Consider the following 24,842-nt stretch of genomic DNA (forward strand, 5'->3'; position numbering starts at 1 on the left):
CAGACATGCTGCTCAGGCAGTGGGTAAGTGGGCTGTGGTCCCACTGTGGTCCATGTACTGAGCCATGGGCACGCTGAGCCTATGACCTGTGCCACCCCACGGCCCAAGAGTTGGTGTTGAGTCCTGAGCACGCCCACTGCTGGCTTGAGCAGAATGAAGAAAAGCCAATTCCTTTCTGGGACCCTGCCCCCTTTGGCACTTGATATCTTGTCTTCCAGTATTTCTCTTAATCAAGTTCAAATACTGTCTCTTTTATTTGAAAGATTTGTTTTACAAACACTTGTTTTCTCCCCCAATTTAATTCCATGTTCACATGGGCTCCTTATTTTTCTGTCTTATTGATGTTGACCATTTAAATTATTTGCACATTTTCCCATTCTTTATTTTTTTATTTGAAAGGCAGATTTATAGTGAGAAGAGACAAGCATCCCTGGTTCACTACCCAAGTGGCCACAGCTGCAGGAGTTGGGCAGGACTCCCACATGGGTGCAGGGGCCAAAGGACTTGAGCCTTTGCCGCGTCCGCAGGCCAGTGCAGACAGCTGGATTGGAAGCGGAACAGCCGGGACTAGAACAGAAGCCCAAAGGGGACGCCTGTGCTGCAGGTGGCTTTAGCCTGACGCACTGCAGCGCCGCTCCCAGCACATTCCCCCATTCTATGGCCCTTGAAAGCCAATGCGTCTCGCACTTGTCTGAGCATCATGCTGGAAGCAGTGACCTATTTCCGCTCGGTTTGCTGCTTTAGGATAAGCTCCCCACAGCGGACAGGGTGCTGGCCCTCCTGCAAGGTACGTCCATCGCTAAACTCCAGGACGTGAGGCGCGCTGCCTTGCTCTCCCATAACAGAAAGTTAAAGAGCTGGAGATGAAGAAATCACCTGAGATCACCCAGGTGACACGGGTTCTCAGGGGGACACGCGTGGGAGAGACACACGTGGGAGGGACACGCGTGGGAGGGACACGCCGAGGAGAGGCAGGCGTGATGGCGGAGGCAGAGACTGCCGACATGCCAGCAAGGGCGCTGGCCGCTCCCGGAGCTGCAGGAGGCCGGCATGGACAACCCCTAGGGCTCAGCGGGCAGCACCGCCCGGGCGCCTCCTTGACCTTGGCCTTCCGTGCTCCAGAGCTGGGAGAAAGGCATTGTCCGTTGTTCTAAGATACTACATGTGTGGCACTTTGCCCTAGAAGCCCAGCAGCAGACACAGTCTCCCATGTTCTTGGCCTAGTTTGAACACACTTCCTAGACCGCGCCAGTGACTCACTGAATGGAATTTCCCAACTGGTAGGTTTTTTTTTCGTCCTGCCTTTGAAGAGACCAAGTGTGGTCATTTTATGTATATTGCTTGCTGTGTTTTATTTGCCAGTTTATGAGCTGTGTCTGGAACTGGAAATATTGTCACTGCCAGTCAGCAGAAAAAGAAAATGGCTGCTTATTCCTACCTCACAAATTTTGGAGCAAAAAACCTGGAAAACTTACAGAATTGGACATCTCAAAAGGAATACAAGTTACATCAAGGTGTATTTAGCAATTGCACTAATTCTACTCTTGTAACAGTACAAATTTGATTAGGGACTAGACTTGCTGGTTTGTAATTCAACAAGTTATTTCTATTCTCTGGGCCTCAACTCACACATCTGTGAAATGGGTGCAACAATCATACCAGCTCATGAAGTTTTTGGTGAGGATTAAGAGAGGTGATATTTGGAAAATTCTGAGAACAACATCTGAGACAACATATGAGAATTGTTAATGGCTGCTTACATGCTTAATTAAAAAAAAGATTTAGTTTTATTTGAAATGCAGATTTACAGAAAAAGAGAGAGGGAGAGAGAGAAAGATATCTTCTGCTGGAGCCAATCCACAGCCAGGAGCCAGGAGCCAGGAGCCAGGAGCCAGGAGCCAGGAGGAGCTCCTTCCAGGCTTCCCACGTGGGTGCAGGAACCGCGGAGTTGAGCCGCCCTGCTTTCCCAGGCCACAGGCAGGAAGCTGTTTGGGAAGTGAGGCCGCTGGGACACACAGAGGTGCCCATAGGAGATGCTGCTATTGCAAGTGAAGGATGAACCCGCTGTACATGGTGCCAGCCCAACATATGCTTATCATTTAGACATCAAACTAACATGGAAAGTCCTTAAAACTGAGAAAGCCTGAGTACCCATAGCCTGCATTTACCTTCAGCTGAGAGCAAAGCGTGCCTCCGTGTGACAGTAGAGTTTTAAGCAATTGTATACACTGGTCTGAGGATGCGCGAGGGACGAAGTAGCCGTGAAGCTCCCAGCATCCTGTCCCGTATCCCTGCGTGGACACTGCGATGCTGTCCCGCATCCCTGCGTGGACACGGCGATGCTGCCCTGCAGGGGGCGCAATGCCAGGCATGATCCTTCATTGAACCTGCCAGCCGGCCTCCTTCCTTGGCTGTTTGCAAATGTTTCTCGAGTGCATTCCATTGTTTAATTCGAAGGTTAACGGATCAAGTTCCCGTCGCGCAGCAGTGGCTGACAGAGGCAGCGCCGGCAGTGTCCACGGGCCTGCCCTCACACGACAAAGTCGTTTCTCCCCGCTGGGATTTTAAGCACAGCCTTGATTCTGTGAAATCAGTGAAAAAATGTAATATTCCACATGAATATTCTGCAAATACTATAATACTAATCCTGAGTGTGTAATGAAAGCTTACTACAGAAAGTGTTTTGAAACGAATTTACTTGAAAGGTGAGGACAGAGACGGGCGGCAGGGGTGGGTCGGAAAGATCTTGTATCTGCTGGTTTAGTCCCACATGGCTGCCACAGCTGAGATTGGGCCAAGGCGAAGACAGGAGCCTGGAACTCCGTCTAGGATTCCTGCGTGGTGGCAGAGACCAAGCAAATGGGCCTTTTTTTTTTTTTTTTTGCTACTTTCCGAGGTGAACTATCAGGGAGCTAGATCAGGGAGCTAGCTCGGCTGGGACTTAAGTTGTGTTCATATGGGATGCCAAGTTTTGGCAGTGGCTCACCTTGCTGTGCCACAATGCTGCTGCTCGGGGAATCTTCTGAGCACTTGTCCTGCCAAATGTGACCACAAATGGGAAGTGAAGAAGTGGGGAAGGGCCCCCCGTCAGGCCCTCCCACACTTTAGAATGAATCCACGCTGTCATTGACCATTGAACAGGTGGGATGTGGACGTGGCACTACCGTCTTGATGCTGGGAACACGTTCTCGCTGACTCCTGTTTTGTCCATGCTCAGGGGCTGTGTGTGCATGTTTTTGGGGGCCACCATCCACAGATGCAGTTTGCATTTTTTGGCCTGGCTTCCAGATGCAGGGGCCACAACCTGGCAGGGGGACGTAGCCCACCATCTCGGGGCATGCTCACTGCCCTTTGTCCCTCCCAGCAGGCTGTCATTGCATGGGACTGACTTGCCTGCCCTCCCATGAGGACAAGGCAGCATTGCCTCTGTAAGGTAGCCCTGGTCCAGGCTCACCTCCCTGGAAGTCTTCCCTTCCAACCTGCAGGTTTCCAAGCGTGCTCCTCTTTCCGTCTCAGGACATATTCTCCTGGCAACTCGTCAGACTGCCCGGGGACTTCTCTTATTGTCACTATTTATTCAAAGTTCAATTATTCTCATCTTATTCTTATGTACTTGCAGGATAGCTCCTCAAATGAATGGCTATTTCCTTAATAACAGCTTGTATTTTGTCATTCTTTGTTTTAAAGAATTTTCTTTTAAAAATCAAGACAGTATGTGCAATAAAAGGTCATTAGTACAAAAGGCTTATGTAGGAAACACCATTCCCCTAGACATTGCTTCCCACCCTCCGTCCCTTCCCTCCTTGGAGCATCTCCTCTCAGCTCTCGGTTGGTGCCACCGTGTGTTGCCACTCTTTCTGTGGTCCTTGAATCATCACTGATTGAATTTCCGTCATGGGATATTGTAACAGACATTCTGATGTGCCCCCTCCAGCTCCTCTTTCTCTGCAATCCTCGCGTCTTCCCATCACGTTGTAGCCTTCACCTGCACTTTGTTGTTCCAGGACATAGCGGGAAAACAGAAACGAAGCTATGATAGCTTTGAGGACCGACTCATGGCTTCTTTCCCAAAGGGCCAATGTGATAATGTTTATATGAACCTAATGCAGGTTCTAAGATCTGGACTTGAGGTGTGCTAGGTGCCCCGAGAGGATCCTGCTCCATTCCCGGGGTTTTCTAATGCTTTCCATTCATCGTGTGACTTTGGCGTTTACCAAGGGCGAGACATAGCTGAGAGACAGGAAGTATTTGAATTTTAAGGGAATTTAATCTTAAGGAGGAAGTAAGTCCCACCACAGGAAGCACATGGGAAGCCTTTGGATGCCTGCCCATCATGACACTTAAGTGTTTTCCTGTGGTTTCATCAAGTCTTGTCTGTTACAAGAAGCAGGCGCTTCTGCTGCTGTAATTTGTTGTACAGTGTATTAGAACCTTCACGATAAAATCAGCCCTTATGGGTGCTAGCTCATGTTCCCGCTGCTCCACTTCCCATCCAGCTCCCTGCTTGTGGCCTGGGAAAATAGTCGAGGACGGCCCAAATCCCTGGGACCCTGCACCTGCTTGGGAGACCCCGAAGAAGCTCCTAGCTCCTGGCTTCGGATGGGCTCAGCTCCGGCCGTTTGGCCATTTGTGGAGTGAGCCAGCAGATAGAAAATCGTTCTGTCATTCCTTCTCTCTGTAAATATGCCTTTCCAATAAAAATAAATCTTCAAAAAAAAGCCCAACATACAAGTTTGACAATGCATGTGACAGGAGTTTTCTTGCACAAGCCTGCCACCTTGTGGTTGTATGGAAAACCAGTCATGGCAGTACTTTCCCTCTAATATTCACTAAGGGCCAGGCAGTCCCAGGGGAAGAGCCCACACCAGGAATGCAACAGGCAAGATTCCACAGCTTTCCAGAACAAACACGCTATAGCATAGTATCTATTGTATGTGAGTGAACCTATCAACTTATCGTCTGTTAGATTTGTAGACTCTCAGGGGAGGAACACAGCAGCCAAGCATAGAAAAAAGTGAAAGGCCTTTATTCTGGGAACTCCACCTTGGGCTTTTCTCCCACCCCTCAACGGAGAAACAGCGAGGAAGAGGGAGCTGCAGGGATGAAGGGCGTGCAAGAGAGCACGCAGGAGGTTTATACACCCCTCCTGACACGGAGTCCCCAGCGGATCCTGCTAAGGTCCTTGTTGGGTAAGGCTTGTGTTGGTCAACAGGTGGACCTTGTCCATCAGGGCTTGGCTGCCCTGGTGATGTGCCGTATCCGGCCTGAGGCCTGAGTGATGTGTGGGGTCTGATGCAAACTCCGCCCTTCTCCCGTAACCCCGGCGCCCATCACCTAATCCCCCACCTGTGTGTGCTTGTCTTACCATTCTTCCTGCGGTAAGTGGGATAACACACACCCGTTCTTTCCTGGCCCTTTGTCTATCCTCCGGACCCAAACAGCTGTGGCCTTCTTGGGTCTCAGGGGCTTCACAGATGTAGCACTCCTCTTTTTCTGAATCTTCATCAGTGATCCCTCCTTCTGCACCAGGTTCTATAATGTTCTCTCTCTCTCTTTTAAAGAAGTATTTATGTTTATTGGAAAGTCAGACATACAAATACTACAAAAGACAAGTCAATTTGTTCAAACTCAACAACTACAAAATGGAAGGCAAGTTAATGTTTTAATCCATTGCTGTCAGACAACCAGGCGTGTTCATTATAATCTTCCTAGTTATAATCTATAATTATTATCTATAATCTTCCTAGTCACAAGCCAACGGTCAGCAAGAATGGCTCTAGGAGAACAGAACCAATTTTCCTATTGAGCAAATGATGATGAGGATTGCCAAAAAACTTTTATTCACAAAACTTTCATGAGAGACTGAGATTGTTTTACCAGGTGAAACCCAAACAGTGAACCCACCATGGAAAAGCAGTCTACTCTTATCAATAACTAAAGATATGCAGCAGAAAGCCATTTAGTTCCTAAGAAAAGTTGGTGGTATCAGTGCTGTAGGGAAGCAGGTTCTTTTGGTGGCATTGAATGTGTTGCATCCTATTGGGTGGGGTAAAAGCCATCGACATTCCCAACTGAGGAAATGTTTCAAAAGGTGAAAACATATTGTTTGAAGCTGTCAAAGTAGAATTGTTGGGAGTAAAAAAAAAAAAAAGATGGAAAGGACCTCCAGTAGAAGACAAAACCCTTAGCTGATTTGTATGTCCCAGCAAGGCTGTATGCTAGAAGGGCATTCAGAGACGATGTCAATGCCGCATAGGAACTGGACTTTGTGTGTGTGTGTGTGTGATATGGTTCCCCTGATGCCGAAGTGAGTTAATATTTGCATGGGGTTGGGAGGACTCATTGTAGGCCCAAGTCTGCTTGTTCCTCATTTGGTCAACCACCTTCACATGAGTCAACCTAGCGGGGAAAGGCCATGATGTTGACACAGAACTGATGTGTGTGCCCGGAGAACTAGGTTGGGATGTTTGCTTTTCAATGAGATTGAGAATGAATGGAGACAAGGGGACAAAGTCAAAAGAAAAATGCCAACATTGGGGCCATATGCTCCCACCAAAGGGAGCCATTCAGTTAAGGGTGCAGAAGCAGAAATGCAGGAAGCAGAGGTATGGTATTAGACACAGTCCAGGGAAGTGTGAGGAGAAGCCGACTTTCTGGAAGTGATTCCTAAGCCACGAGCAGATCCTCTGACATCTCTGATCGCAGGTTCTGATTACCAAGACAAGACACGGTCACTCCAGCCATTCAGTATAGACTTTGTGGTATGAGAAAGTCAAGCTACCTTCTTCCCCTTTGAAATGGCGCCTGTTCCCCATGAGAGCCACTGGTAGCCTCCGGGGTCACCACACTCTGGGGTTGACATACTCTTGTGTAAATTTCTGACATAAAGGAGGTGATGCTATTCATACTGTTAAGCAATTTGCTTCAGGTACCGAAAATGTGTCTTGACACTTTTCCTTGTGTTTGACTTCGGTAAGATTAATGTCTTAATTACAATGAAATTGATTTTCCTTTTCTTCCAAGTCTTCCATGAATACTAACTCTTCAAGAAGCTAACCCTAATTTTCCAGTTGAGGCCAGCGCCCTGTCAATTAGGTGGCCCTGCAGATCATTGTCAGACATGGCATTTGCTTCCCCTTACAGTAAGACATAATCATTGACCTGTTTGTGGGTTTATTTTTTCCTTCAGTGCCTCCTACACGATTTCAGATATATCCCTTGTAGTCTGTTTAGCAACTTGCTCTCACACTAACATATTTTGGGTAGCATTGCTTGCATGGGAGCTCAAGCTAAATATCTTTGCAGCAGTATTGTGATGCAGTGGGTTAAGATGCTGGTTGCGATGCTGACATCACATGTTCGAATGCTGGCTTGTGCCCTGGCTGCTGCACATCTAAAGCAGCTCCCTGCTAACGTGCTAAGAAGGTAGCGGCTGGCAATCCCACTGCTTGGCCACTTACGTGCAACCAGGGTGGAGTTCCTGGCTCCTGGCTTTGGCCTGGCTCAGCTCTGGCTGTTATGGCCATTTGGAGTGTGAACCAGAGGACCAAATACCTAAATAAAAAAAAAAAATAGGAAACATTTTACTTACTTCTGGGAGCTGATCTGAGGGTGGATGCTGGTTGTTCCAGGCAGTGGGGGCTGGACTTACTGCTCACGTATTCCAACACCAGAATCTCTCAGTCTCACTCACGTGTCCCATGAAGTACCATCTTCATACACCATTGCTAATTAACTTGTTCCCTGGTGAGTTTAGTGGGTGATCATTCGGGAGCGTAGCCAAAGAACTAAGGACTATTATTCTCCCTTGACTCTTGAACTCAAATGCTTTGCCTTGTGTCTGTAGGGACAAAACGTTACTGAAAACCACTCTTGATGACTAATGGGGCACATTTAGCACTTACTTTTACATTTTTAAAAAGAGATTTATTTGTTTTTTATTGGAAATGCAGATTTTTTTATGGAGAGAAGGAGAGACAGAGAGAAAGATCTTTTTGCTAGTTTAATCTCCAAGTGGCCACAGTGACTGGAGCTGAGCTGACCTAAAGCTAGGATCCAGGAGCCAGGGGTCTCTTCTAACTCTCCATGTGGGTGCAGGGACCCAAGGTTTTGGGTCATTCTCTGCTTTACCCAGCCATAAGCAGGGAGCTGAACGGGAAGTGGAGCAGCCAGGGTATGGGATGCTGACCCTGTATGTGAGGAATTGGGCAACTGAGCCATTTCACCAGCCCTGGAGCACATCCCTTGTGCTATTAGCTCTATATATTTTCTTGAAAATGCTGGTAAGTAGAAAAGTGCTTCCAGACTGAGGGGACAGGTATACGTTAGGCAAGTGAGAAGGCAGACTGGAAAGAAGACAATCCAGGCAGACCCCATGTATGTTTCCATCTGCTTCCATCTTGGGCAGGTGCTCCCAGTGTAGCACCGTGGCCAGGCTGTCCTTCACACCCCGTGCTTCTTGGTAAGCAGCTCATTGATTTCCCAGCTCTCCTTTTACAGGACGTAAGGAGGGTAGAAAGGGGAACTGAGGCTGTGCCACTTTCTTTCAGTCACTCAGTGGATAGGAATGAGGAATGCAATTCAAAATCCTGCATTGCAGCCTCTGGCATAGCTCTGGTAATGACCATGGCTTTTCTGTGTCAGGGGCAGTGATCAACCAAGGGCTCAGCATGCTTTGCAAACTCCTGTTCAAAAGGGATGTCTGGGGGCTGATGTTGTGTGGCGGGTAAAGCCATGGTCTGCAATGCCAGCATCCCATGTAGGCACTGGTTCTAGTCCCAGCAGTTCCAATTCCAATCCAGCTCCCTGCTAATGTTCTGGGAAAGCAGCAGATGACCCAAGCAGGAGGCTCATGTGGGAGGCTTGGAAGAAGCTCCTGTCCTGGTTAAGCCCCCGACACTGCAGTCATCTGGGGAGTGAACGGCACATGGAAGACCCTTCTGTTCCTCACTCTTTTTCTCTGTAAATAAATAACTTGCAAATAAATAAAATAAATCTTATTTAAAAGAAAAAGAATATCTGAAATGCTGCACTTCTACGCCTGTTCTGTTGCTGAAGTCACGGCTAAGCCCCAGGGCCAGGCTCTTAGGAGAATCACGACTTTCCCAACAAGGAGGTCACTTCATGTTCCTGTGAAATGGGCTGTCTCTGGCCTGGCAGATGGCTCAGTGGCTAAATGTTCACCTTGCATGTGCCAGGGTCCCTTATGAGCACCAGATTCTGTCCCGTTTGCTCCCTGCTTGTGGCTTGGAAAAGTAGTAGAAGATGGCCCAAAGTCTTGGGACCCTGTGCCTGTGTGGGAGACCGGGAAGAAGCTCCTGGCTCCTGGCTTCAGATGGGCTCATCTCTAGTTGTTGTGGCTATTTGGGGGGTGAATCCTCAGATGGAAGATTTTTCTCTCTGTCTCTGCTTCTTTCTATAAACCTGCCTTTCAAATAAAAAAATTTAAAAAAAAATTTTAAATAAAAAAAAACCCAACAACAAAACGGCAAGCTGTTTTGCGCCTTCTCACTCCTGACTTCTTGGGGTAGATGGGTCGGTATCCTGTACATTGTAAGATATTTAGCGACATCCCTGGCAACTACTTCTTAAGCACTTGCAACACCCTTCCCTCCCTTACCCGTCTTGCAGTAACAGCCAAGACTGACTCCAGGAATTGCTGGATGTCCTCTGCAGGAGCAGCAGCTCCAAGCCCCGCTGGGGCCCCTGACTTATGCCAAAGGGCATCCTTCCACTGGGCTGTTCAAAGGCCAAGGTTACAATAACGGCCTTGGTGGGTGGGAGAGAAAATACCGGGATCTGTGTGTCTTCATCTTTCATCCTTGCTCCCATCCCTCAGTCAGTATTGCGAAAGTCTGGCGACTGTGGTTTCACCCTCAGTGATATTTCCTTGGATTCTTTTTAGATAGTTTCTGTTGAAGGGAAAAAACCCACAATGCTTTCATTCAAAATACTGACTATATGACCTCTGTCTGCAATTTATAGGAGAGATTTGGTAACCAAACTCCTCTACCCAAAACTTGCCAATGGAAGCAGAATTTACTGTTAGCATTTTGAAGTGGGTCCCTGTGGGTTTGGGTTAATTCAGTGGGGTTAACAGAAACTAGCCAGAAGTGTCCTGCAAAGGTGGCCGCGGTGGCATTGGGGTGACAATGCCATCACTGGGTTTTTGCTGAAATCTATGTTGCTTTGCACCTCTCATTGGAGAGTTTTAGCCTTTTTCCCAGTTAGGATGCCAGGCCTGGGTGGATGGTCCCAAATGTTGGGAAGAACTTGGAGTCCTCGGTGAGGGTGGAGGTGACATGTGGTCCGTGTTGACATAGTAAGCACGTCTTGAAGAGGGACCTACACATGGAAGCTTCTGTAAAGTGGCCAGTCCTTTAAGTGAGGTGAATCCATATATTGCAAGTACGTCCGTGGTAAGTCCCGTGAGATGGTTGACCTTTCTGATAAATATCTTCACAAGTCAACCAAGCAACCACACCGACGCTGGAATTCAGACGTGGATCTACTAATCACAGCTTTGTGGACTTAAAACATATTCATTTCCTTTTCACATCCTTGGGATATACTCCTGAGTTCATTGATGTATAATCTAAGCAGCATGAGACATCCGTCTCAGTTACTATTAACGAGGTTCTAAACGCCAGGGCTTTAAACACTCATGTTCATTCATTTCCTAAGGACATGATGTGGAAAATCTTCCCCCTACTTCACCCTCTGAAAAATGTAACTTGTTAGATGAACAGCTACAAGAAAATTTTTAAAAAGTCACCAAATTGAGTTATACATAGTTATGTAGTTGCATTGATAAGTACAATTTTGCCTGTCTACAAATTCTAGTAATTTAAGAGTATGTGTACTGCCAGTCAATTGTATGATTGTTTCATTAAATAATAATTTTTTAAGAGGCTTTTAAGAGAATGACTGAATCTGAAGAAGACCCGGATGAATGGACCAGCAAGCTGTCGCCTCCGTTTCCACGGTAACCTGTCATCTGTATTCCAACCTTGAAAGGCTGGCTGTCTCCATCAGGGAAATATACCCAGAGGCAGTGAAGATAGAAAACATAATTTTTTATGTCTTATTATTATTTTTTGGAAAAAGGATATAGGAAGAAGACGGTGACCATGAGCTTATCGTGCCAACATAGTAGGAACATGCATTTGCCTGCGCAGAGGCCCGTCAAATGATTGCCTGCTCAAGTCCACTTGCCAAATGTCTTCAACAAGAGCATAAAAACCCAGAGGCCCGCTCATAACGGTTAATCTTCGGATAGCCTGATCCATTCACCCTGGAATAATTTTGCCTCCTCAGACCTGGTGGTGATGCTGCAGGCGGTGGCAGAGGGGTGCATATGTGAGTGTGTTTATGTGTGTATACATGTGTGTGTGTGTAGCCTGCCTATGGCCACTCCACATATAAACACCAAACATTTTACAGCAGCAACGATCCCACCCCCAATAGCCAACCTTATTCATGTGCTGGTGTGAAGGGGGCAAGAAAAGCTGAAATTAGCAAAATGCTTTGGAAGCAACCTCACTCATAGTTTGCTTTGCTGTTCTGGCATTATGTCATTTCTTACTTTATCTCAATGGCAACAGGAAACAACCCTCACTCCGTCTCTCTGAGCCCTCGTCGGTGAAAACGGGAGACGGACTGCTTGCACACCTGGACCTGGCTTGGCGCATTCTTGGAGAAGGTGCAAATACGGGTTCTACCGCCAAACTGCGGCGGGTAACACTGGGTGGACTTCCTCACCTCGCTGAAATTAAGTTCGGGTTAAGTTTATTTTGCGGTTAAGCGAAAACGCACTTACCTTTCCCCAGCTGTGCACGCCGCGCTTACGGGGTCGCCTGCCGCCCTCCCAAAGGTTACGCTTCGTCCCCTCTACCCGGGGCGTAGTCAGGACCTGACTGCGCGCCCGCGGCTGGGCTGGGCTGGGCTGGGCTGGTGCAGACCCTCCCAGGAGGATGAGGTTTTCTTTGCAGGGGTTTAGACGGGCAAGGCAGGCACAGCCAGAGGGCGCCCAAATGCTGCGAATCAAACTTCCCGAGGCTCGGCTGCGTTTTGCAGGAAGGTAGAACCGGCTTTGTCTAATGAAGAAGCCACGTTGCAAGGGATGCTACGCTAATATTATATTGCTATTATTGTTTCCCATTTCCCCTTTGCCAACAGGTGCGTGCGCAGCTGGCTGTATTTCCCAACCCTAGAGGCTACTGTGCGACCCGCGGTGACACCAAGTGACGGCCCCGCAGGGTCCCTGTCTAGGCGCGGCCCTCCTCCGCCGCCTTCAGTCCTCCTACCAGCCCAGACAAGCGCAGACATCAAAGGGTCGCCAGCCCCTTTCCTCCGGCTCTCTTCTTCCCTCCTGCCTCTCCCAGGTCCCCGCAGCATCTCGGAGGGGCGGTGCCGCCTGCCAGGCTCAGCCCCGCGCCTGCAGGAGCCGCCCGAGGCGCGCGAGCGGTTCTCCGACGTGCGTGCGGCTGGCCGCGACCCCACTGGCTTCTGTCCCGCCGCGCCCCGGCAGCCGCTGGGTCGCTGGGTCGTCCGGGCCGCCCTGCCTGCGGAGAGCCCGTCGGAGGCGGCTGCTGTCACCACCGCTGGGGGTGGTGGGCGTTGTTCATCGCAGCCCCTGAAGTGGGTGTGGGAGCTCCATCCCTTCTTGTGCAACAGTCAACAGTTCCAAATCGCAGAGAGAGAGAGGGAGGGAGGGAGGGCGCGAGGCCCCGGACATCCCCGGCGCGGTGGGAAGGGGGCTCCTCGGGAGGGGGCCTGGAGAGGGGGCAGTGAGCGAGCGGAGGACCTGCAGGAGCAGCAGGGGAGGCGAGGAGGGGGCGCGGGCGGGCGGGGCCGGCCCGAGGGGAGGGCAGGGGAGCGGAGGGGAGGGGCGAGCGGCGGGCGGGGAGGCTGGGCTGGCGCGGGGGAGGGCGCAGGGCGGAAGGGGAGGGGGAGCGCGCGGTGCAGAGGCTGCGGCGGCGGCGGCGGCGGCAGTAGCGGCAGCGGCTAGGCGGCGGCGGCAGCGCTCCGGCTCGCTCCTCGCTCCGGGCTGCGCCGTCGAACCGGGAGAGAAGCCTCGCCAGTGGCCAGGCACCGGGCGGACGACGCCAGCGACCCGGCCCTCGGCGGCACCGCGCTCAGCAGGGGCGGCACAGGCACCCAGAGCCGGTAAGGAGGCGCGCCCGGTGGCCCCTGGCCACCGCCGACCCCGGGCCTCCGCGCCCCTGGCGCAGCGCGCCCCGCCCCGCCACCCTGGGCTCTCCGGGCCGGGGCCGGAGGCTGGGGGGATTAGATGGTGGCGGGTAGGCGTCCCTCCTCCAGGGCCCCGTCGGGGATCCCGGGAAAGGGGTCCGCGACTGGGGCGGCTGTGGCAAACCCGCCGAGTGGGGAGGCCGCCGGGGCAGTGGGGTGGGGGCCGGCGGAGAGGGAAGCTGCTGGTGCGGGAGGAAAGTGCCCCAGGCAAACGCCTCGGGGCGCGCCAAGGCCAGGAGACCCAGTTTAAGGGTAGCAAGGATCGTGGCCGTCTCTGGATCCATCCACGGCTGGGAGCAAAAGCTCTGGGCGCGAGGGGCGCAGCGGCAGAAGATGGAGGGGCCGGGGCGGGGCGGGAAGGAGGGGGGAAAGAAGCTGGCGAGCATGGCCCGATCCGAAGGAAGGGGGCTGGGTCCTCGGCGTGGAGAGCGGGTGCTTCCCTCCCCACCGTGGGCCGCCCGGGTCTTGGATGCGGTGGCCTGGGACCACGAGGCGCGCGGCAGCGTGCACCCAGCAGCACCTCCCAGGCGGCTCGAGCGAGCGAGCGCAGCGGGCGTCTGCGCCGGAATCGCCCTCCCACTCTCCGGCCGGCTGTCTCGGGGCATTTTCTGGCTCAGCCACTTGGATCGAGCCGCCACCCTGGCCCTCGCGGGGGGCGTGAGCTGGAACCTGACAGCGCGTGGCCCTGTACCTGCCCAGCCTCGCCTGGAGCCCGGGCTCCGGTTGGGTGGGGGTGGCCAGAGAATTGCGCCCACAGCGCTCGGACTGAAACCCGACGTCCTGCCTGCTTCTCCAACTACCCCCCCTCCAACACTCCGCTGCAGTCCCTGAGAAAAATAAAAATTGCAGGACCCCCGGTTCCGGTTGCACACATTCGGTTGCGTGGCTGCACACCCGCATTCTTTTCATGAATATTCATCGAGCGCTTGGCAGGGCGCCTTATCGGCTTCCCCAGAGACGAGTCCACCTCGAAGGCAGCCCCGTGGGCAGCGTTTGCAGGAGAAATGTCACCCTACAGGCGCGGGCGCCGTGCACCTGGCTGCGTTTTTGCTGTACATGGTGCGGGGCTGCCACACCTCTTCCTTCGCCCCGGCGCGGCCGGCGGGGGTGGGGGATGGCAAAGGCTAGCATGGACGTGCTCCTCTGCTGTGGGGGTATGGATCTAGCGGCCCCCCCATTCCCGGGGGTTAGCGCCGGGGCTCACACACCCCCAGGACTGCGGACAAAATGAATGAGTCGGGACTGTAATTACCTATTCCTTTGTCTTGGCCTCGCGCATGCGCCGCGGAGCAGGGTGTGGAGGGCCCGGCGCCGCATCGAGATCTCCCCATCAACCACCCACCCACCCCTCCCAGCGAGGAACAAAGGCGGCTGCCCTAAATGTGAAGAGCCCTGGCCGCGAATGACAGTTCGCTCCTGTGTTTCCATTTCTGATCTCTCATCTTTTGCTTTCTGATTGATTTCATGGACCAACAATAAGAGGAGCTCTTATGATGCAGACACAGTGTTCATTAAATGATTTTTTTTAAAAAATTGCATCTTGCTCTTTTCTGTTGTTTTTTCCTCGTGCAGCATACCTCTGTGGGGGTGTGGGTTTTCTCAGTTTTTATGGATTAGCTGTATGCCCTGCAGATCTTTGTGCCCGGCATTGGATGGAGGGATGCTGGTGTCACACTGACCGTGGGTGTTGCCCTGGCGACAAGACATGCTGGCATTTGTAGGAGCAAGATGGCCTACAGAAACTAGAGTGAGAAGATGGTTACCTGCCCAGATCTTTCCCCCTGTTCTGCTCATTCTAGCTCCGTGAACCCCGAGCGGGTGGCTGGGCTGACGGTGGTAGAGGGAGTTTATGCTACCTTCCTCTTCCTCCCCCAGATCTGCTAAACGCCATTAAGTGCCGTCAAAGGCTGATTTTCTTTCAAATCATTGATTTTCCAAGTGAAGTTCCTTGATTTGGGGGAGGGGGATGGGATGGTGATGGTTTATTTTTTCACCACCTAAAAAGGGGCTTTTGATTGCATTTACAAAATACGAGCTGAATGTTTTTGCAATAGCTGGTTTTGTTGAAGAGCATGGGGGAGAACACGTGGCAGCAAATGGAAATCCATCCTTTTGTCCTTTCCCATAAAAACTTGAAGTTGACAGTGTTTTCCATTGCAGGGCCTCTGCTGATTGAGGTGGCTGCCTGCTAGCTTCTCTGTGTCACCCCTCTCCTTAGTGTTGGGTGGCCTACTTTGGCTTAAAGGGCTGTCTGTGTATTTACAGTGTTTTTCTTTAGATTGTGTTTTTGGGGAGAGGCGTATTGGAGTATAGCCTGATATTAGCAGCATCCTCTCTCACACACAGAGAATTCAGTGACTGTTAGCTTTTTGAGCAAGATAATTTTTAAGCTGAATTTAAAATGATTATGACTGCCTGGTTCCTTTATCCAGTTAGTCTTTCACCAAGCTTCAGTGGGTGGGGAGAGGGAGCTGACAGCTTGGGATGTAGTTACCAACAGTGGTGAGATGGAAAGGGCGTTTTTCTTCTTTAGCTGCTGCTCAGGCAGCCACCATGATGTGTGGAAGAGAACCTTGTCTCGCCTCCTATCACGCTGTTTTATGGATCCAATAGGAAAGCCCTGAACGGTTAGATCCTCCAACCTTCATATCCTTCTCCTGCCTTGGTCTTTTTCAGAACAAACCATGCTGTGTTCTCGTATGAACTGTGTTCTGTCTATGGTTTTTAAGTTTCACGTTAGGGGCAGTCATTTCAAGCCTTCCCTGGTCAAACTAAGGAAAGCTTCAAGGTTATGATTTGATGACTGTGAAATGGATGACTGTTAGTCATTATTGCAAACAATTGCAAAATCAAAAATGATTCTTGAAAGCAATTAAGGTGCCATGTATGTACATACAAATGTTTAAATACACAAATACTATAAAGGCAAATGTTAGTCATGACATTAGCCTAATTGGTCTTGGGGAAGTCATCACTTTCGGTCGTAGGTATGTACTGGAACAAGAAAGCCTTTCTGCTTACTGGTAAGCTTCATTTCCAGTTGCTCCCCTGAATCCCCTGAGGCTAATGGACTGTGTTGAACACTTAAAGCCAAGTTGTTCACATATAGACCTGAACACTCATTTTAGATATTATTCACCCTTTGCGCTAACAAGTGCTTACTAAATAAAGAGTGAGTATAAGTTTGTCTTACTTTTTTGATTATTTGTAAATTATTTTAAAAAAATCCATAGAGGACATATGAAATATGATTTGTCAAAAGCAGTTTACTGTTGAAAGAAATGCTCTGATTTGTCTAAATGTTTGTCCTGCTTACATAATTTTTACCTGTTCATTTCCCACCTTTTTTATCTGCTTAGTGATTGTCTTGGCTGGCAAACTGGAACCCAGGTGACTGCTAAGGCAAAATCCTAGGTATCGTGATATGTAACCAGATTGGACAGTCTTATTCTTCATGGAGTAGCTACTGAATTCGTGTCATTTTTTTCTAGTTCTTATTCATCTAATCCTTGACAATTTGCACTGTCAAGGTGTTGGGTAAGTCAATGAAGTTGACATTGCTGTTTAATTCAATGGGGGTTAGATAACTATCAGGAAGTAACTTTTCAAAGAAATATTCTGTATGTGTTTTTTGGGGGATTTTTTTGGGTGAGACTTCTAAGGGCATCCAGGGCGGGGGAATGTCATTGAATCTAGCCGAGTTCCATTTCTCTCGCTTGTGACGTGAAATGGTAATTCCTATTTTCATGTTACCGTAAGGGCCACACATACTGTCTGAAGTAGCACAGGAACCAAGGCTGACTCTGAAGCCCAGCCCCTCAGCCTGATTTCTAATTGACACCACTTATTTCTCCATGTGCAGCTGTGTTTTTATACCAGGTTCATTAATACACACCTGAGAACTTCAGGGTTATTCAAATAGATTTTTTGTCTCAAAGGTGCCCAAATAACATAATTCCTAACTTCCATCTTTGTGGGTAAACATACTTGAGATTCTGGGATGTGCTGGGTGGAAATTCGCCCCAAAGTTGATCTGGTGATGTGAGCCTGGCCATGCTCCTTGAGTTACCCTGAGGGGAGAGAGGCTGCTTATCTAACTCAAGAGGTGTAATTTAGGGTCTTTTAAGAAAATATGGGGGTAATCTTCCTAAAAACACAGCCCTTACCAGCATGTCAAGGAGCCATTCCCTTCACAGCTATGAAGGCAGCCATGTGGGTAAGTTCACGGGTAAGCTTTCTCAAGAGAAAAGACCTTGGGTCATGACAAGTCACTTTTGTCAAGACATAGTTAAATAATTTTAGGGAGACACAAGTCTAGGAAGCCATGATTAAAACAGAAGTCTTCTCCTTGTGGAAGTCAGACATGGGGTGCAATGGGTGGCAGAGAATGCCAAACAGTGCGTTAATTTCTCTGCACTCCAAGGACTTCAGTACAAATCCAGGGAAAGCAGAAGTGTGGGTGGTTTTTTCTTTTTTTTGACTGGCTAAGGCCTTGAGTGGTGAGAAATTGCAACTGAGCAGGCTTGGAAGTCCAGGAATACATTCCTGAAAGCTTTAGAGATTTAGAAATGGAAACCATCTGTAAGCACACCAGGGACCCAGGACCTAAGGAAACAGTTCAAGATAATATAGGCAAGTGGTGTTCAGTGGTGAAGACAAAGCATTCGCAGAACTGGTTCTCCCTTACCACTCAAGAATTTTAAACACTTCATTTTTATGAACTCATTTTGGATGTGGGAACAGGGCTCAAGTTCATTTTTTTTTAATAACTTCTCGCTGGAATCTATATGTTGGCACTGTGTATCCTGTAGGGAGTGTGATAATGAGGAAGCCTGATGTGTAGGGTTGGTGGGTTTGAGTTGAACGTTGGAGGCCGAGTCAGCTGGTGGTGTCCTGTCTCAGCCATTTGCTAGCTGCATGACATGCAGCACATTCCTTAGCTTCTCTGTTCCAATCCTTACCTGCAAAATAAGGAATGCGACAACAGGCTGGCTCTAAGAATTAAGTGCGGTCGTCAAGCACTTAGGATAACAGATCATACACTCGGTATCCAAGTTCATGTTCACTGTCTAGCAATAGGAACACGGTTTGCTCTACTTCATTTTCTGTGTGTGTAGCTATTCACATGCTTGCTTCAAAGGGATCATCATCATTGCATGACAGATCAATGGTGCTGCTCTACATAGTAGCTGGTGGGAAACCTAAAGCTCTGTGATTTAGCAAAATCCTGTGGGCATACTTATGGTATCTTGAATATGTTGGCAGAACATTTGAACTGTTCTCATAAGTCCACAGTGGGTAGAAGGTTAACAGACCCACAGTCTGCATTTTGAATGACTTTTTTTTTTAAATGAAAAGAAAAAGGGAAAAAAAGGGGAAAGTCCTTAGAACTTCAGAGACCTTTAGAGAAGGAAAGGTTCCCTGCTTTGATCTATTGAGCCTTGGATTCAACTTGATTGCCCTGACCTTGGGAATAGACAAAATTCATTAAGATTCCTGAAGACACTTGACTTTCTCTTGTCTGAATCCAGATACATTCATTAGCATTTGAAAGAAGTCTCTTAGTCATTAATAGTAAGAGTGATAAGCCAATTTAGGTACTTCCAATTCTGTTATTTGTTGTTCAGTGAGATTCGAACTGGTGTGTACACTCAATAGTGTACATGTTTTCTCTTTCCCATGTTCTTTTCAGCTGAATGTTAGGAATAAGCTGTGGCTTGTATTCTACAGGAATACAGAGGTCTTGTCTCCTGTTGGTAAATTTTGTGGAGTAACTATCCCCAAGGAGATGTTAGTCACAGAACTTCTTAAAAAATGAAAAGCAAGTTCTGTGGAATTTCACACATTTGAGTTAGATGAATCCTGCAATTGGTCTTAACATTTCAGTCATTTAATTTAGGGATTTGTCCAAAGGGTTTGTTTGGCCTCAACACAATTTTTGTCTTGAGTATGAGTGAAGTCATTCTACTTTTAGAAAGTTTATTTTTAATACTTTCTTTAAATAGGTCTTACAGATGTGGAAGGGAAGTTGTAATCTAACTTGGGAAAATTAAAGGATGAAATGGACATCATTGGCTATCTTACAAAGATAATTACTGAGCTTTATTGGGTCAATCAAATTAAAATGTACTTGATCTATGAATAAATGGAAAAGAGAGGATTAAATATTAAACCTAAGATCTTAGAGGTAATAGAAAGTGGTAGCATTTGGATTCATATGTGGTCCTTTCAACCCATTCCATTCATTAATGCTGCATTCACATTCCACAAGCCTTGCCTATTTTGCCTTATGTAATATGGCCCTTGAGGGTAGCATATTAATGTTTTTAATATCAGTTTAGAAAAGGTGGCATACAATTGTTCAATAAAAAGTTGTCATGGAAGAAATACAGTGTACAATATGGGTCACAGTTACTTTTTGTCATTGTGAACATGGACAGTATCCTTAAGTGGCACTTTCTTAAATCTGATGATGATGATGATTTGGTGGACGTGAACTTGCTTCGACCCTTTTAGTTCCTCTGTACACGACAGGGTTGAAGTAATAGCCCAGATGCATCACCTGTAGCTCACGCTTGGAGCTCCAAGTCAGATACTGGTGGGTCCACTTGCAATTGTATTGTCATGTTTACCTGTTTAGAAATAGACCAAGTAAGTCAAGGCTTAAGCTTGATAGCCAGTAATCTCACTGCAACTTCAGACCCTGTTGTTTTTGATGTACATTATAGACACGTGTTTTCCTTCAGATGCCAAAGAGCATAGAGCAGATATTAAAGTAACTTTCCTCAAAAATCCACAGTTTAGTGTTGTGTCTTTGTTCTTTGGAAGTGCAGGGTTAGTTGGATGTAGTGGTAGACACACAGTTGAAAAGAACTTAAGACTTTGGAGCTATGGAATGAATAAACTGTCAAAATGCTACCCCAGAGATGCTCAGAACCTCTTGGGAGGCCCCTGTGCTGTTGCTGTGGGTGGGTGATGGGCAGACACGGCGTTTGTGTGATGACAAGTGTTATCTGGCTTATTGATTTGGAAGCTGCATAGGACAGGAGGTTTAATTTCTTTTCTTTAGAATTACCACCTATAGCATTGGACTGATGTAGAGGCTTTTAAAGAGCTGTCCAAAGTATTTGCTAAACTGTGAAACTAAAGTGCTTACGAGTTGGTGACACACTTTGTTACAACTCAATATTGGGATGTTTGAAGCAAATATTAGCAGTTGAAATTGTTTATGGGCACTTGTGGGTAAACTCTGATTAACTTATTTTGAGATGGAATATGATTTTAATTTTGTGTTTAAAATGATCTATTTAGAAGCTTCAGTGAAGTGAAACTTTGATGAATATATATTTTTTTCCCAGCGAAATCTGTAATAAATGGCTTGCCAATTTCCATAATGCTTGTAATTATTAGACTGATTGACTTAGAAATGGATATATTTCAGAATTAACCAAAATGAAAGCTACATTAAAAAAATGTTTTTAAGGAAATGGATGTTAGAGACAGCTTCTCCTGGCCGCACTTTGTGAATTCCAGGTTTCCTGGATTGCTAGGCAGAGTGGTTTTTGAAAAGATCCTCTTTGTTTTCCCATTGAAACCCCATTGCCACACAGACTAACGATACAAGAGCCAACGTAAATAGTGGCAAGAGCTAACGTGGGAAATGATGTTTCAAAAGAAAAAAAAAATACATCAACCATGTAGTACCAGAGCAAATATCCCTGGACCAAGAGAGTTTCAGAATTGTTGAGTCTTCATTGAGCTCTTTCCTAGGTTTCTCTGGGTTTGGGAAGGTTTGCCATGGAGAGTGCAAGGGCTGCAGGAGTGTTGACTGGCTTTTGCAGATGTTCTCAGCGGTTGCACAAGTGGGTAAGCCCACCTGTACTTTCCATAGGCATATTATAAATGACTGGAAAGAACTCGGAGGAATCTGCTTGCCGGGACTGTTCCTGGCTCCTTCTTCTTCTTCCTGCTCAGAGAAAAGGCAGGGGAAGGTTGTGACTGGTTAGGTATTGCTAAAGGCTTCCATATGGTTAGATAAGGGGTGCTGGAATCTTCTTGGAATGATGCATTTGCTAAGAAAGAATCTCAGTTAACATTTGGTGGTGGCAGAGATGAGTGGGCCTTCTCTAGAAACCCAACCTCAGGAAAATGGGGTAAGTGCCATTCTGTGGACGGGGCAGGTTCTGTTCCGTCCCTGGTGACTTTGGCTGAGATCTCAAGGTCTGATTTCCTCAGAATCACCCAGCTGGACTTTAGAAATGTGGTTTCAGAAATGTCCGTGTTTGGTTCAGACAAATAGCAACGAGTGTTTGTGCCCGTGCACCTGTCAAGAAGAGCTGGGTGGTGGCTTCCCAGGTGCCTTTCCTCCTCTGATTTAGTGCTACTGTTTGCTGCAACCCCAGTGGTTGATGCAGCTCCATTTCCCTCTACCTCTCCAGGCCAGCTGGTTTCCCTCTGCCATTCAGAGCTTATCTGCACCAAACTCTAACGGGTGGATGGAGGGTGGAGGTGGTGCGTCCTAGAAGTCAGTCTGCATGCGCAGAGAGGCTGGTTGTACAATGGGATGTTAACAAGGGATTTCCCAAGGTAAGACTTGAGGCTCCTTCATGGGACAGACTCTTGATGGGAAAGGAGCTCTTGTGTTTCTAAGATACATTGTGTTGAACCCTAGTACTGACTCTAAACACAGAGAATTCAACAGAAAAGTAATTGTAAACCCCAACTGATATCACACCTTTCCAGCTAATCACTTTGCTGAAATGCTGTCTGTGGGCCACATGTTCTTTGACCACATTCTGGGAGCGTTGGATGGACTGGAAGAGGTGTCCTCATGCTTGCCTTGGAACTTGCTTTCTCTAGGCCAGGTGCCGCTAGTTGGGGCCCTCACCCCAACTAGTTGATCCCCACGGACCAGGCACAACCCCCAAAGAAGAGCCTCTGTCACTTCTTGAGGGAGCCAGGCAGGAGGCCCAGATACAGCGCAAACGAGTCCAGCATGATGTAATGCTGTAAAAAATGTTACCGTTGCTTCCAAGGCAAGGGAAAGAAATTCAAGCCAGTTTTGCGTTGGGTGTGATTCTTGTAGGAAGAGGGTGAGAAATGGGGGAGATTATAGCTTTAAAAAAATACCCTTAGGGTGTTAAGACAATGGTTAATATTAGCAACACACAGCCTGGCAAACCAGCAGGCCCTGGCATGTCAAGGTTGTTTGCATAGTTCACCTAGTGAAGAAATAGCCGAGAGGCAGACCCTGTGCAGCGCAGCACTAATAGGCGCTCTGGGTCGTATGAGGTTTAACTGGTTGGGGATGCATTTGCATTTGTGTCTGGCCCTGATAACTCGTTGAACTACCTGCCTGGCCAATTCTGTAGTTGTAGTGAGAGATGGAAGAGCTCTGTGTGAACAGTGGCATTTTCTGTAAAGTCTGGACATTTGTGAAGTTCTGCTGGAAAGGGCATTGAGTGAGGTCTGAGCTTGGGGCATTGGCAGCTGTGCTCCTGGATGGGGCGAGGGGACCTCCCCTTCCTTCCCACTGCTGGGAGTGAGCAGATTCCCCTTGTGCAGGCGCTGTTTCTGGTAAGTCATGCAAGAAGCAGAGCTGAGCGTTTCTAGGTCAGCAGGGATCTCGTTTTCCAGCCTTGCCATTCCTTCCTGGAAGTGGTTACACGGGGGAGGAGGAGGAAGAGCTGGTGGGAGGCAGGGAAGGGAAGGTGTAAGGAGATGCATTTGTCAGTGAAGTGGGAGAGGTCCCAAGCCCTTTACTCAGATCCTGTGTCCATCCATTCACCGTGCGGCACAGTGTGTCGTGGACAGAGTGCCTTCAACAACCGGGACCTGCTTTCTTTGCAGAATTTTGAGAGAATGAGTTTCTGTCTGCAGTTCACTCCAGATGCTCTCAGTGGTTGCAGCCTAGACCCAACCTAGGGACCAGAACCTCATTCCAGGTTGCCCACAGGGGATGCAGGGACACATCACTTAGTCTTCACTGCCACCTATATTAATAGGAAACTGGGGTCAGTAGCAGAGCCAGGAGTTGAACCAGACACTCTCATGTTGGATATGACATCTGAGGCAGAAAGTGACGCCTGCAGTTGGAGGCTGAGGTCCAAGATGGAGCGTTAGCACATACTGTTTCTTTGAAGCTGTGCTCTGCATCTCTCTTTCTCTGTGTGTCAATCTCTTCTGTCTCGGTGTATCCTCATTCTGGATTCCTGTGGGGATACTGCTGAGACTGCGTTAGGACTCAACAGCAAAGCCTCATTTTAACTTTCCCATTAAAGGCCCTACCTGCAAATACAGTCACATTCTAGGTTGCTGGGAGTCAGGGCTTCAATGTAATAGTTTGGAGCAGGGGTTGCAGTTGAGCCCATGAAACAGCTTGGGGTAAGGACATGTGGCAGTCCCCCCTCCGTCCCCCCAGTGCTGCTTCCCTGTCCCTGCTCTCTGGAGAGCTGAGGACTTCTGAGCCTTGGCTGGAGGCAAGCAGCCTGCATGTGATGCAGAGAAGTTCATTTCAGGTAAGAGGTTTTCTGGCTTCATCCTACTGAGCATGGCAAAGGATGGTCCTGCTCCCCCTGTTGCACTCACAGTGACTGTGGAGGCACCTCAGAATCCTCAGTGCAGTACGCTAGACAGCTCCCACCTGCTAACAGGCTTAATGCATGCTGAGACTTTTTCATTCTGACACTATGTACATATCGTATTTTCCCTCTGCCCAGAGATTTTCCCATGCGAGCATCTACATGCTCAAAGATTATGAGAGTACCTAAAGAAAGAGAGGAAGGTGGGCATAGTACATGTAATGAAAAGAAGTAGCGTGTCTTTAGTGCTCTCAATTAGAATGGAATTATCCTGGGGGAAATGAATGTTAGAATCTGCCATTAGTGGTGCTGTTAGAGAAATTCTAATTAGAAGGAAGAGTTGACCAGATGCACAGGCCAGTTTAAAACCCTATCTTAGCCTCTCTGCATATTTGGAAGGATTCACCGGACAGTTTTATTGAGAGGCAAGTTTTATTGGATGGAAACTTGAGGTTGAAGACATTAGAAGCCAGGGGTTTTAATAAAAGGGGGCGGGGTGGCTGGCCTTTGGATAGGTTTATGGGCAGTGTGACACAGGGGTCGAGTGGAGCACCAGGAGTTGTGGGATTCTTGATGACAGCAAAACTCAAGACTCATGAAGTTTAGAGCCTTTCCAAGTAAATAATCAGTAGCAGTTCTTAAAGGGCTTTTTCTTGAGGGACGTTCTCAGCACACATAGATGTGGGAAAACTGGCATTTAGCACATTTGAAGTGATCATTTTCAAACGAAACTTGGAACTTTGGGCATGCTCTTTACTGATTGAGTTTCTTTAAATTTCAAGTCTCTTCATGCTGTACTAACATGGTAGGACTTGTAGAAGCATCACTGCATTAATCCACAGTGAAATTGATGATAAGAATGCGATTTAATCTGATAGACAAATCACTGACCCTAAAATGATTGCAGTTGATGCTGTCTAATATTGTTCACAACTTCACTTATGAATAATCTGCATGAAGTATGTCATATGAGTTAGTTATGTTTTGTTAAAATTTAAATGTTAACATATG

The 24,842-nt window shown here is 48.1% G+C and overlaps 1 protein-coding gene across 1 annotated transcript in view; it reads left to right on the forward strand.

Moving 5' to 3' along the window:
* Positions 1-13,021: 13,021 nt before the first annotated feature.
* Positions 13,022-24,842, forward strand: part of BASP1 (brain abundant membrane attached signal protein 1) — a 45,385-nt gene continuing 33,564 nt past the window's right edge. Inside the window, exon 1 of the mRNA XM_040977428.1 lies at positions 13,022-13,167. The gene's annotated coding sequence lies outside the window, so the exon portion shown is untranslated. The remainder of the gene's footprint in view (positions 13,168-24,842) is intronic.

This window comes from Ochotona curzoniae, unplaced genomic scaffold (genome assembly GCF_017591425.1).
Source record: "Ochotona curzoniae isolate NIBS_2020 unplaced genomic scaffold, NIBS_Ocur_1.0 contig_2754, whole genome shotgun sequence".
In the NCBI taxonomy this organism is placed as follows: domain Eukaryota; kingdom Metazoa; phylum Chordata; class Mammalia; order Lagomorpha; family Ochotonidae; genus Ochotona; species Ochotona curzoniae.